This window comes from Python bivittatus, unplaced genomic scaffold (assembly GCF_059951505.1).
Source record: "Python bivittatus isolate LINGU-HERP-01145 unplaced genomic scaffold, Pbiv_v1 ctg000310_np1212, whole genome shotgun sequence".
Lineage (NCBI taxonomy): Eukaryota > Metazoa > Chordata > Lepidosauria > Squamata > Pythonidae > Python > Python bivittatus.
In genome coordinates this window covers 5,723,979-5,737,832 of record NW_028277054.1, presented here as the reverse complement: position 1 = coordinate 5,737,832, position 13,854 = coordinate 5,723,979, and the positions used below count along the sequence as shown (strand labels likewise).

Here is a 13,854-nt window from a genome sequence, read left to right as displayed (position 1 = left end):
AATAGATATAAACCCAGGCTGTGCCCAAAAACACCTCTATGGATCTCAGCACAAGAAGCATTTTATAGAAGAGAAACAACAGGCAAAGAGAAATGGTTAACGTACCAGGAATTATTGGAAAATCACCAAGGGGAATATAAAATTAAATCAAGAGAGCAAGTAATGGCAGAAAGACATAGTTGTCAAAGGAGAACTTTGAAGGTTTCATCAAAGGAAAATCAGACAAGTGCACATGCTTATTCTTTATAGCTTCCAAACCTTTATTGTCCCATCTCTTCCAGGATCAACTGCTGAGGGATCTAACGTATTCTATCTCATAAGCCCTGGAACTAAATATGTTCAGATGTTTGGCAAATCTTGTTACATTGCTGAGAAAATGCGTTGAATGTTTCTTTTTCATTTTGGTTATATGTTTATTTTAGTTGCTCAGGAAATCAGAAATTTGGATGGGATCTCAAAGGCCATCCAGTCCAACCCCACTGCAAGAAGTCTGTTGCCATGTAGCCTCTATCAGAAAAATCTCTGTTGTCTTAACGTCTGTCATTTTCCAAAGCATTCTATTCTTGGGAGTGACTCAGATTGTTCCTGTGACCCAATAGTGCTAAGGTTCAAGATTTATTTTTATTTTATATACTATGTTTTGGTAGCAGCATTTTTGGTTGGAGAGGTGAGACCGAGACTTTCAAGTCTTACTAATGTTGTCCTCACAAAAGCTTTAAATGAGTGGTTTGCTTTGATAAAGATTAATTGCAAGGCCACACACACACCCTACATGCGCACACCTTTCTAAAAGGAAGACAAGAAGCCGGGGGATTCTGAGATAAGATACGGCTTGCTGCGGAGGTCCTGAACTCATGTGCTCCAAAACCTTCTTTTGGAATCAAATACAAAGGAAAGCCCAGCTCTACAATACTGCATTTCATTTTAGTTCAGTGAATACCACTGAATCAGATTTAGTTCTACCATGAGCCCAGATACTTTTTTTTTTTTAAATGGGCCCAAGCATGCCACTCAAAATCCAAATGTGGCACTTTTTTTGGAAAAAGGTATGTATCCCTGCTGTGTATGATTTAGGAGACCAACAGCAAGCCAGGCAGGCTTGGCTCAACTGTGGAATCTGGAATTTGTTTATTTATTTATTTATTTATGATTAAATTTGTATGCTGCCCATCTCCCCCAACGGGTGACTCTGGGCGGCTCACAATTAAAATCAAAAACCCATAAACAATTAAAAATACCCCATAAATAATTAAAATTAAGGAATCCATTAAAAATCAACTGTAAAAACAAACCCTATGCATACGTAACTACTAAAAGCATTCAAGATGACAGGGGGACTCGCGACCCCTGGAATCTTGGTGATGTATGTATGCAGTACATATTGGATGGGTGGGTGATGGGGTGGGTGAGATCACAGAACGAGAAACATCAGCAGCAACCCAGCAAGGACTTGGAAGAAGAGGCCACACTGTCCTGAAATAATCCTAGCTATCCAGGGGACACGCATCATGGCTTTGCTTTGAGCTGGTTTGCAGGTGGAAGATAAAACAACGCTTATCCCACTAAAGCTGGCCGAGTGATCCTGCAGTTCAGTACACATATGCCTGTTGGTGCAGCCCTTCAAGGTTGTTGTTATCACTGCTTCTCCTGCAGAGAGAAAGAAAGGAGATCCTGTCATTTTCACAGCCCTTCACAAACATGGGTTTTCTACATCCCTTGTCATCGTACATTAGAATGTCCAGTTTGGATGTCCAGCTCAATTGTTGGATCTGTGGGAAAGTATAGGAGAATAAAGGATGGAATTGAGGCAGCTCCTGAAAAGCCAAGGGGGGCTTTTGGACAATTTACAGATCATGATCAAGGCAAGGAAGTCCTTTGGGGGAAGATGTTGATTAAAAGTGGGAAAAAACAGCCCAGTAGCTTTCGAACTTCAAGAATGTTTTCAAGCCTAGATGTAGTATACCAGCGGGAGACCTGTGGCACTGTAGATCAGTGTTTTTCAACCTTGGCAACCTTAAGATGTATGGACTTCAACTCCCAGAATTCCCTAGCCAGCATACTTTGATTGGGGAATTCTGGGAGTTGAAGTCCACACCTCTGAAAGTTGCCAAGGTTGACACTGTTCCAGATGTTGCTGAACTACAACCCCCAGTAGTCCTCGTTATTGTCCATGCTCCCTTAAGCTTCTTGGAACTAATGTTCAAAGAGGACCATGTGTTTCCTTTCCTTGCAGTGTCCCTTTCAAAATCCACCTACAATGGTTAGTAAAGTGATATTCATTGTAGAGGTAAGCATACATTTGCTTTGGTAGATGCACAAAATAATTTCATTACCTAAGTTTGTGTTCCCGATGACAGAAAAGCAGAGCTCCTGGTTTCCCATACATTGGGTTATTTCGTTCCCACAGTCACCACCTTGCAGAGCTTGACAAGCTGGGCATATCTTCCCATTGGGCTTCATATCTATGGTCGGGACTGCGTGTTTGGGATGGAAAAAGAACAGAGCTGTCAAAACGAGTTTGAAGAAAGAGGATACACACATCCATTGCCTGATTTTCTACAACATCTTTTGAGAACAGGAAAGGGTGAACAAATTAAAAAAAACTGGAAGTGGAAGGCAATTTGCCCCATGCCTTCTTCACTTCAGCCATAACTGTAGGCACAAGCTCAATGGCATGATTTAACCAAGCCAGTTGTAAAACATAATGGCTGCATTCACACAATATGCGAAGTTTCATGTTTGGGTTTTCTTTGATTGGCCAAGTGCACTGAACAAATCTGTTCTTTCAGTTTCTGGTTCAGTGTATTGTACCAGACTGGAAAACAGATCAAGTCAGTAACCAAGTTCCATGTGCTACACCAAAACCTATTTTCCAGTTTCCTGCAAGTATGTTTTTGGTAAAAGAAGCTTCTGTTTATCTTCCTCATTTTCAGGTGCATTATGGTTTACTTGGCGGGGTGGGGGGGTTAGTTAACGTGATTGTTTAAAGGCACTACCAGAAGGTACTGATGTTGCTAGGGTTTTTCCTCCCCCATTACACATTTCCCAAGCTTCCTTCAAAGCCACCTAAATAACTTAATGGGAGGTGTATTCTCCTAAAGTCTGTCCTTAGGATTAAATGGAAAAGTGGGAAGCCAGGGAGATTGCTGGTGGCTGGAGATATTATTGTACAGACAAAACAATCATATGGACCTCTTCACCACCTCATCACTTAGAAAAACACTAGAACCTCAGATCTCCTCATGAAAATTGCACTAAATGTTGTGTTCCTTTGGGGGAAAAAATCAACAGCTATTTCTTTTTCATCAAATTTAAGAAGAATGGTTAAGAAATGAGAAAATGAGAAAGAAAAAATGAGAGCCAGTTTGGTCTAGTGCAGTGTTTCTCAACCTCAGCAAGTATAAGCTGTGTGGACTTGAACTCCCAGAATTCCCCAGCCATCCTGACTGGGGAATTCTGGGAGTTGAAGTCCACACAGCTTATACTTGCTGAGGTTGAGAAACACTGGTCTAATGGTTAAGGCTTCAGGCAAGAAAGCAGGAGATGGTGAGTTCTAGTCCTGCCTTAGGCATGAAAGCCATCTGGGTGACTTTAGGCCAGTCCCTCTCTCTCAGCCTAACCCACCTCACAGGGTTGTTATTCTGGGGAAAATAGGAGGAAGGAGTATTAGGTATGTTCGCTGCCTTGAGTTCTTTATAAAAATAATAAAGGCGGGATAAAAAAAAATCTAAAAAAATAAATTAGCACAACACTCATTGCAAGAAAGCTCAGAGGACATTCTTCTTCCCAGCAAGTGATAGGGTTCCCAGGGAACCAAAGAACAATCATGCAGAATTATGGGGATTTAATGTTACTTATTTACTCATGTGGTCAATAGGTAAACCGACTCATATATACCGGGGTGGTTTACAAGAAGTGGTCATAAAATAAGGAATATACAGATTTCAGTTTGGATTCTGCTGGGAGTGAATTTGGGTTCTCAATCCTGCCAAATCTATGGTGGGGTGAACAGTTGCTGGAACAAAAACAGTCGATAGTGTTTTTCTTTCCTTCAAAGACATCTCCTTCTACCTTTTGAAGTAGGTGGCCAGGGCTTTTCCATGTTCCTTTTTTTCACTGAAAAAATGCCCCACACGCTCATTCCATTGCCTTTGCAGCAGTTCTTGGACCACCAGTGACCCAGTGTGGTCACATGGTCATTCTGGGAAGTGCTGCAAAGGAGTAGCCATCTGTTCTCAACGCAAGGGAGCATTTTCACTGTGAAAATTAAAGATAAAGCCTTAAAGATTTTCAAAAGCCATATTGACTTCCTCCCTTCCCCTCCACATGGACCATGGCATTGCTGTCCAAATTTTAGTTTTAAAATCCAGACATAGAATTGCTAGGACAGAAGCAGTCTCTCTAACATGGGCAGTAAAAACAGATCCACCCATCCCTACATAAAACAGCCTTTTGTTTGATAAAAACAGAAGCTGCAGAGAAAGGAAGGAAGGGCACAGAAGTCACATACAAACGTGCTTGATCCTGTTGCATTTATCTCCCACACAGCAAAAAAGTTGGTTGGTTATCATTCCCGCTTTCCCCATGTTAAGAATGCCAGTATCTTCACTGCAGGAAACAGAGGGAACGCAACCCTTCTTAATGGCCTTGATCTTAACTCCTATATTGGAATTAAAAGAGGAAAGAAGAAATGTGAGATTGTCATATTTCCCAATTTCTTAGGGACAGAGAAGTTGCAGAGTCATCAAGATGGTCTTCTCAATGCCACCTGCTGGCCTGACTATAATGGAAAGAGATTTTTGTGTTTTATTTCTACCAATCTTTGCATTCTCTCTACACCACCGGTGGCTTACATCTCAAATGATAAAACCCTAAAAACATATCAAAGCCCAAAAGATGCCCAGCCTCATGCTACCAGCTAAGCCTTACCCCTTCCTGAGCAGCTGCTGCTAGAAATGGACTCTTCCACCCTAAAGTCTTGCTGGAAGAAAAGAGTTTTCACTGCTCTCCAAAGTGTCAGAAAGCGACAGACACAGGTTCGGTTGTCCAGTAGACAGAAGTTTTTTTATTGGGCACGTTTGCAAAGGTGGGTCCCTCCCGCAGCAATGGAGGAACCCCGAAACAAGGTCTGACAGGTTTTTATACCCCCTATCTGTCCTCCCCCTCCTGCGAGGGCTTGGCTCACAATCTCACCTTTTTTACCGCCCCGGAGCGCCGCTAATTAACCGCAAAACCGCAGACATTCCACTTTCCGAATCCAATCAGCGCAATACACATTCCAATACCCACTTGACCCAACAGCCGCCCCCTGCCGTTTCTCTTCACTCTGGTGCGAACGTGCCTCTTGCCTGCAGTCTTTCCTCCCTCCTGCCGTCCCCCCCAAGGCTGCCCCATGGTGCACCGCGCTCTCCCCTAGCAAACATGGTTCGTTTGAGGCCCTCACTTCTCCCTGCCTTCTCACAATCCCCCCTTTTTCTTTTCACGCCTCTGTTGGGCCTCAAACCTGGCTAACAGGATTGCTCCCTCGTCCGGGACCCGGGGCTTCACACACTGGGACAGGTAATTCCCACAAGCAGGGAGGCATTGCATTAAGCAACATACTAGGACCAGTAAGGCAATGAAGCTAATAGCTAGCACAGAAAGTTGTTTTAACCAAGCAAAGTTAGGTAACCAACTAGTGAGCCACGACCAATTCCATCCCTCTGGATCCTCAGATATGCGAGAGGCTAAGGTCTTCAACTTGGCTAGTTTTGCTTCAATATAATTCTCATTGTTGGTTAGGTTAAAGCAACAAAGACCTTGAAAAGATTCACAGCCTTGTCCTGCCCTTAATAGGAGATAGTCTATAGCTATCCGATTTTGAATGACCGCCCTCCTGATCTCAGTGACTTCTTCAGTGAGGGCTGCAATGAGAGAGGATGTAAGGTTGACACTTTTAGCCAGGAGGCAGGCCACCTTCCTTAGGTCCAGATAAGTTCTTCCGCTTAGTGCAGGAACCCCTACTAAGGAGAGGGCCAGAGCCATGGCTTCTGTTTCAGACAAGAGTGTCACATCACTCTCACAAGCAGATGGCAGCTCCCTTTTTCTTTTTTCTTTTGATGGGTGCGCTTGCATTGGAGGCAGGGCATATAGAGAGGTCAGGCGCCCTACGGCACAAGGGCCCCCTGAACTATAGGCTGGAACATAGGTATAAGCTTCATGTCCACATAACAAAAAGAAACCTTTAGGTAGGTATAGAGGGGTTGAAGCATAAGGGATATTATAGTCCCCTCCACAAGTGAAAGCAGGACCTTTTGAGGGCAATGGGTGGGTACGGTTCTGGGTATTGTTGAAATATACACATTGAGTTGCATTGGTTATCCCCAAGAGATTTAGAGCCATTTGCCTTTGATTAGTCCTGGGTCTTGGTATGGGAGAAGACCCAAAATGATAGAACATCCCCCCCCCACGGGGGATCATCCCCAGTGATATCAATATTTGCTATCTGAGTAACATTCTTCAATGCTTCCAAGCTGATGGGCATTCCAAAGAAACAGGTGGAAGTGACACCATTCACAGTCAAGAGTTGCCCCACACAAAAAGTTGAGCTGTTCAAAGCTGTCTGTGCCAATTCTACAAAAAAATTGTTGTTAGAGCTGTGCTGTAGAGCATCTAAGCAGTGACATAACAGAATAACCTGGATGCAAGCCTTTATGTTGGTCATCTCCTCCCCTGCCCCTCCCCTGAACTAAAAGTTCAGTTCCTTTTAAGTTTTACTTTGAGTCCGTCTCCCAGTTGGGCAGTCCACGATCGGGGGTCGGGAGCTCGCTTAACCCGATGGTAGTGGGTCCAACCCCCCTGTCGGGTCCGAACCGCTGATTCAGTTGTCAGGAGAACTTGGTATGGTCCCTCCCAAGACAGTTTCAGCTTCTCATCCTTCCACGTCTTTATCAGGACCCAATCCTCTGGCTTGTGGGGGTGTTGGTCTTCCAGCAAGGGGGCCGTTGAGCGTGGAGTCCCTGTTTTCTTAGAGACACGAGAGATTGTGACAGTACCAAGAGATATTTTCTTAGGAAGGCATCCTTTAACTCGGGGATAGGCTCTCCCATTGGAGCCAGGAAAGGTCTTCCCATCATCAGCTTGAACGGGGAGACCCCCACATCCTTGCGAGGGGCTGTCCGCATTCGAAGCAGGGCAACTGGAAGTGTCTTTGTCCAAGGTAGCCCTATTTCCAATCCCAGTTTGGTGAGATGTTGCTTCAACACCCCGTTGGCCCTTTCCACTTTCCCACTGGAGTCAGGATGCCAAGGGGTGTGGAGTTCCCATCGAACCCCCAGGCTCCAGTACCATGGCTTTACAGTGTCTACCAAAGCCTGCACGCCCCCGCCCCCGTGAGACCCTTCGTGCAGTTTCTCCACCATCCCCCTCATGTCAGCACAGCTCACTACTGGGGTCCCCTCAATTGTAACCCAATGACCTGCTTCCTCCCTGCAACCTTCCCTTTCCAGCAGCACCTCGTCCAACTTCCCTGGCGCCCAAGCCGGAGGTTCTTCTATTTGGGGGATTGCAATCATAATGGCAATGGGGACACCCTCCGCTGCCTCCTTTGCTACTCGATCAGCAAGTCGGTTCCCTCTTGCCTCCATCGAGTCCCCCTTCTGATGTCCCATTACATGCACCACTGCAATCCTGTCGGGTTCTTGAAGAGCTTCCATCATCCCCTCTATCAGTTGCTGAGTTTTCACCTCCTTCCCAGCAGTTGTGAGTAAACCCCGTTCCAGCCAAATTTTCCCGAAAGTGTGCACTACTCCCCAGGCATATCGCGAGTCTGTGTAAATGGTGAGGGACACTCCCTTTCACAACTCTAGTGCCCGTTTCAAAGCGTGCACTTCACACAGCTGGGCCGACCAGTCCGCTGGTAGTGGCCCCTTCTCTACTGTCTCTCCCTCCGCCGCCACTATCGCATACCCTGACTTCCTTTGTCCCTGCTCTACTCGGCTAGACCCATCCACAATCAGACCTCACCCTCCTCCAGCGGGACCTCCTGCAGGTCCTGCACCAGCCTGTAACTATTGTCCTTTTTCCTCACAGCTAAGATAGGGAAGTTGAAGGGGGACATAGCCGGTTCCAACAGCCCTTGCCGCCTCAGCCCATCTATGATGGGCTTCAGCCCGCGCCTCCCATCCCGGGACAGCGGGTATTGGGCTTGCCGCAAACCTGTCACCCCCGGTTTCAAGGGGATGCTAATTGGGGCGATGCGAAACCGACCCGCCCCCCCTCCCCTGCCCATACCTCAGGGTTCACAACCTCCACGTCCGCCTCCCGCAACAAACACATCCTTTCTGCCTGTTCCACATTCCGCAACTCCACTCCTAGACTACCCATTAGATCCCTTCCCAGCAGGTTCACTCCCACCTGTGGGATCAGTAACACATCTGCAGTTACCTCCTTCCCATTCCACTCCAATCTTACTCCCTCCAGTACGTCTGCCTTGACTGGAGAGCCTCCCACCCCCATCACCGATACCGACGCGCCCCGGGATTCCGCAATCCCTGGGATCGGTTGGCACAGCAATGTTCGAGAGGCTCCGGTGTCCACAAGGAACTGCTGTTCCTCGCCGGTGGGACCCACCGTGATGTTTACCAAGGGTTCCCCGTGGGTCCCGGTTGGGGAACCATGACCCCCCTAGTCGTACAGGGGGAAACTCCTCTCACGTTCTCCCGATGTTCAGCATTATTGGGATTCCAATTTGGGTCCGCTAGAGGGAATTTAGTATCCGTGGCTGGGGCACTTGGGATGTTTGCATTTCTTCGCTCCCAAGCCCCGAGCGCAGCTCGCCAAATCTGGCCCCTCTCTTCTGGCGTATAGAGGTGGGCTAAAATGTAATTCAGTTCCCCCCAGGAGTATTCCACCGGGCCGAGAAAAAGTTCCAATTGTTCGGCGGCGGTATGGGCGTCCTCTTGCATACGAGGGAGGGTCTTTTTTAATTCCCTCAACTCACTGGGTTTGATGGGAACCGTTACGTAACTGTGCGTTCGTTCCGTTCCCTGTGCGTTCGTTCCGTTCGGGACCTCCCGGACGGGGAAGGCACTGGCCGACCTTAGAATAAAGGGCAAGTTCTGAATATCTTGGTTCAGCTGGTCCAGCTCTTTCCACAGCCCGGGATAGGCTCGGGGTGCCGGAGGGGGAGCGGTAGGAAGAGGAGGAGGAGGAGGAGGTGGCAGCCCCCATTGGGGTCCAGTCAGCCAGAGGTCCTCCTCATCCTCCTGTTCTTTTTGGACAAAATTTTGGCTAACTTGGGTCAAGGCCCCTCCCAGTGAACATGGAACCAGACTTCTACATCCTTGGTTAACAATTTATGCTCCACAATGTAGTTTTTTAGTTGGGTCACCCAGTAATTACTGGGGATTCCAAGAGTATCCCAATGGTAGGGGAATTCGGGGTCCACTAGTGGATATTTTGGCCATTCTTTAGTGCACAAAGTTATCATGGTCGGTTTTTCCAGACCCCTGGTGAATGGACACAACCAGGGGGTCTCCCATTGTTGCAAGAATTATCCTAATGGAGAATCCGTGGGGATTCCCCCTACTGCGTTTTTCCCACTGGGCCCTGGCCTTACACTCTTACTCTGCGCCTTACCCATCCTTCCTGACTACGTTTCCCACCTTACAGAAGGTCCCGGACTCTTCTGTCCCCTTGCGGCGTCCAACGCCTCGTAACCACGCTAATCTCCCCGAGATTATGGGTAGGCTGTACTCACCAGACCTCCCGGAGGTCCCCTCGTCGGCCGACTTCCTCTTTACTTCTGTCTGACTGGCGATTGGAGTCCCGTCCCGGACCTGACTCCGGGGAAAACGGGAGACACCTCAACGGGGTGTTACGGCCAATTACTCACCGGTTCCCCACAGTCCGGTCCACGTCGAGGACTCCTGGCTGGCTCGCCAATTTTGTCAGAAAGCAACAGACACGGGTTCAGTTGTCCAGTAGACAGAAGTTTTTTTATTGGGCACATTTGCAAAGGTGGGTCCCTCCCACAGCAATGGAGGAACCCCGAAACAAGGTCTGACAGGTTTTTTTATACCCCCTATCTGTCCTTTCCCTCCTAAGAGGGCTTGGCTCACAATCTCACCTTTTTTTACCGCCCTGGAGCGCCGCTAATTAACCGCAAAACCGCAGACATTCCACTTTCCTAATCCAATCAGCGCAATACACACTGCAATACCCACTTGACCCAACAGCCGCCCCCTGCTGTTTCTCTTCACTCTGGTGCGAACGTGCCTCTTGCCTGCAGTCTTTCCTCCCTCCTGCCGTCCCCCCCAAGGCTGCCCCATGGTGCACAGCGCTCTCCCCTAGCAAACATGGTTCGTTTGAGGCCCTCACTTCTCCCTGCCTTCTCACAATAGTGTTAGCAGGGACATCTCTGACCTTGGGGGAGAACAGGCTATTCCAGAGGGAAGAGGGTCTACTGGGGAGGTTTGTTTCTAACCACTCTCTCTCCAATATCTTGAGGCTGGGAATTCCAGCTTAACCTTTTGACCAAGACAAAGCAGGTAGGCAGAGTCTACCTGGATCAGATGGTCCGTTAATGAGGATGCAAGCCATAAAGGGCTTTATAAATTATCACCTCCATCTCGAATGGAAGTCACATGACAGCCATTTCAGCTCCCATATATTGGTGTTATTCTGCTATCCTGCTGCTGACCAGTCAGAAAGCGAGCACCTGCATTTAGTGCCAGCTGTAGCTTTCCAATCATCTTCAGGGGTAATCCTACACAGAGCCAACCACCAAATCATAAGGGCATGAGTAATTCTTCCCAAAAGATCTCCACGCCTGAATGTGGAGGACTGTGAATGCATATTCCTTATTTGGTTTTCTTACTCCCCTTCTATGTTGTCTTTGCTTGCTTGCTCTCTTTCTGTGCACCAATGGGAATATTAACCTTGTGGGAGGTCTTTCCCAGAGTTGATATTCCCTCTAATGAACAACAACAATAACTACTATGACAACAGAAGTCATGACTGATGGAGAAGGCTCTGCTCTCTCTAGAAGCCAAAGCAGAAATGGCCAGGGCCGTGGCTGGCTGAGAAGGGGTCGTCTTGCAGGTTGGCGGCCTTTCTCAGATTACCTCTCCATGAAAACTGGAATGTTGACATAGGATGGTGTGAAGCAGATGCCTTACAGTTCCAGTGGCACCCGCAGGGGTGGCTGAGTCAAAATCAGCAAGATAGTGGGTGGAGTGTCATGATGCAAGCTCCATTGCCCTTGTACATATGTTGCTATCATACAGACATTCAAAAGGGGCAGGGGATAATAATATTAATAAGAGTCGCTGGGAGTCAGGTGGCGTATAAATTTAGTAAATAATAATGATCACAGAAAAGCAATCCGAAAAAATTACAAAATACCAGGACTTGCAAATCAAACTTAAACGCTTACGGAAAGAGAAATCCGCAGTTATATCAATTGTGATTGGAGTTTTTGGAGCAATACTTACAACACCCTAATTTTACAAAAAATACCCTGCTTGGAACTACCTCTATCCTCAAATGCTACCTTAATCATTCTTAGGTCCTTGGTTAGGACTTGAATTATTAAGTTTCCACCAGTCTTTGACTGTGAATCAATTGTAGATTACCCATAATAAATATATCAATTTGCTTATTAGGTCAATCCAAGTAGAAGCACTCAAAGAACAATTATGTCTATCAATTTCCTTCCAATTTGCAACAACCAATCCCTATTTCTCCCACTCAAATTGTGAAAACTAAGCGGCAGTTTATCTGTACTTTTGAGAAAAATAGATCAAGTGTATGTTCAGAGCAAGTTGCTTTAAAATGTATTATTTCATGGCCATCTCTTCAGTTTAAAGATTGATTTTGAGATAATGTGTTTTATGCCTATCATTGTGTACTTTCCTGCCTTTGACCACATTCCTATTCACTGCAATTTAATTTACCTGAATGTGAACTCAAATTGGAGAGGATTTCCTCTGAATTCTTATTTAACTCAAACTCAAGTTGCAAACTTGATACTGATTTCTTGGAAGGCTCCCTTCCCCCAAACAAGGTCTTATAACTAGATGTGGCATCAGATTGGGCACCACAAACTCTAGATGAATACAGGTAGTCCTCGCTGAATGACCACAAGAGGGAATGGAAAATTGGTTGTTTAGCAGGGTGGTAGTTAAATGAATCAGACCCCATTTTATGACCTTTTTTGCAGCGGTCATTAATTGAATGACGTGTCGTTAAGCAAATCACATGATTGTTAAGCAAATCATGTGGTTCCCCACTGATTTTGCTTGCCAGAAGCTGGCCGGGAAGGTCGGAAATGGTGATCACGTGACCCCAGGACACTGCAACTGTCATAAATACATGCTGGTTGCCAAGCGCCTAAATTTTGATCATGTGACTGTGGGGACACTGTGATGGTCATAAGTGTGAGGACCAATTGTCAGTCACTTTTTAAAGCAATGCTATAACTTCAAATGGTCACTAAACAAATGGTTGTTAAGCGAGGATTACCCGTAATAATTTTTTTAAAAACTTGAGTGACAATGCTATAAAGCTGTGTTAACAGTTACGAAGCAAACCCTGAATTCAAATCCATCCCCTGGTTTCCCTGGAGTGTTCTTCTTCTGCAAAGTATTGTTCTGTTTTTTCTACCTTATTTTCAGAAAAAATTAAAATATATTGAAAATGTCTTTCGAATAACTATTTTTGTGCTTCCTCTATAGCTCCAATGTGCCGTGAGACTCCTGGAGATTTTCTTTTCAGTTAGATTTCTCTTGCTGGATGCACTGAAAGAGTTCCTTCATAGCTTCCTGGGATTTCACAGAAGTATAGAAAATCATGGAAATCTGTAGTTCAGTGAGAGACACACACAGGCCACATGCAGGAGAATTTGACTATTTTTTTTTCTTCTTACTTACAAATAAATAAACAAGCAAATTATCAGATTGAAAGAGAACTATAAAAAGAAAATTTTGGAAGACAATTCCTACACAGCCATAGTCAAAGAATAAGCCAGTTAGGAGTCTAAATTTCACACTGTGTTCATTAGATCTTGGTAGCAAGTGTTGTGTACTTACCTACTATGTTCTCCACCAGAAAAATGCCACATTTATCCATATTATCTGAGCAAGTTTGCAAAGGTCCTTTGCAAGTATCTCCCAAGCCTTCACATGACTCACACTGCAAAGAACTTCCTAAAAAGCAGGAAAAAAGGACAAGATGCATTCTGTTTCTTTTTCCCTGAAAGATCCTTTTTCTACATCTCCCATTATTTGATCAAGACCCAGCAATCAGCAATGGAAATGGGAAGAGTAGGGTGACATGCCCGTGCAATAATTTTTTGGAAAGCTCAGCCTTGGATCCTTTCTAATCGGCTGTTGTTTTTCACATGAGTGTTAGAATTGCTGTACACAGGGTGTCAGTTGAAGGCACCCTAGTTTTCCTGCAAAGCTCCAAACTCTTTCCACCCATTTCTCTGAGCTTCTGGTTCAAGAGATCAGTGTCCAAATGCAGAACCAGCTGGACATTCAAGTCCCCTCCTTCCTCGTACATACACTTCCTGCCAAGGGGTCTGCAGGGTATGGTCAGAAAGGTCAGTGGCCCCAATGGTGCAATCAGAGCTCTCCCAGTTTATTTATGTGCCTTGCCAGGCAGAGTTTTCTCACAGAGGTAAAAACAGGCTTAGTGTTTGCAGACCAGCTTTTATATCTAGAAGGTCCGAGATGCTACTGGTAGAAATAATTTTTCTTTTCACTCTTTTTTTTCTCTCTAACTTTTCACTGTTCTTGTCTGTTTCTTCTCCTGTCACATCTCAGTAAATAGAGTTGTCAAGGTTGCTAGCGCAGTAGAGACAAAATGGGG

At 45.8% G+C, this 13,854-nt stretch overlaps 1 protein-coding gene across 2 annotated transcripts in view; it reads right to left on the bottom strand.

Annotated features, from left to right (window-relative positions):
• Positions 1-236: 236 nt before the first annotated feature.
• LOC103059483 (phospholipase A2 inhibitor gamma subunit B-like) overlaps positions 237-13,854 on the bottom strand; it is a 29,582-nt gene continuing 15,964 nt past the window's right edge. For both annotated transcript variants that reach the window (XM_088139952.1, XM_088139953.1), the window contains 4 exons: positions 13,071-13,187; positions 4,511-4,660; positions 2,334-2,474; positions 237-1,647 (listed from right to left, as the gene is read on the bottom strand). The gene's annotated coding sequence lies outside the window, so the exon portion shown is untranslated. The remainder of the gene's footprint in view (positions 1,648-2,333; positions 2,475-4,510; positions 4,661-13,070; positions 13,188-13,854) is intronic.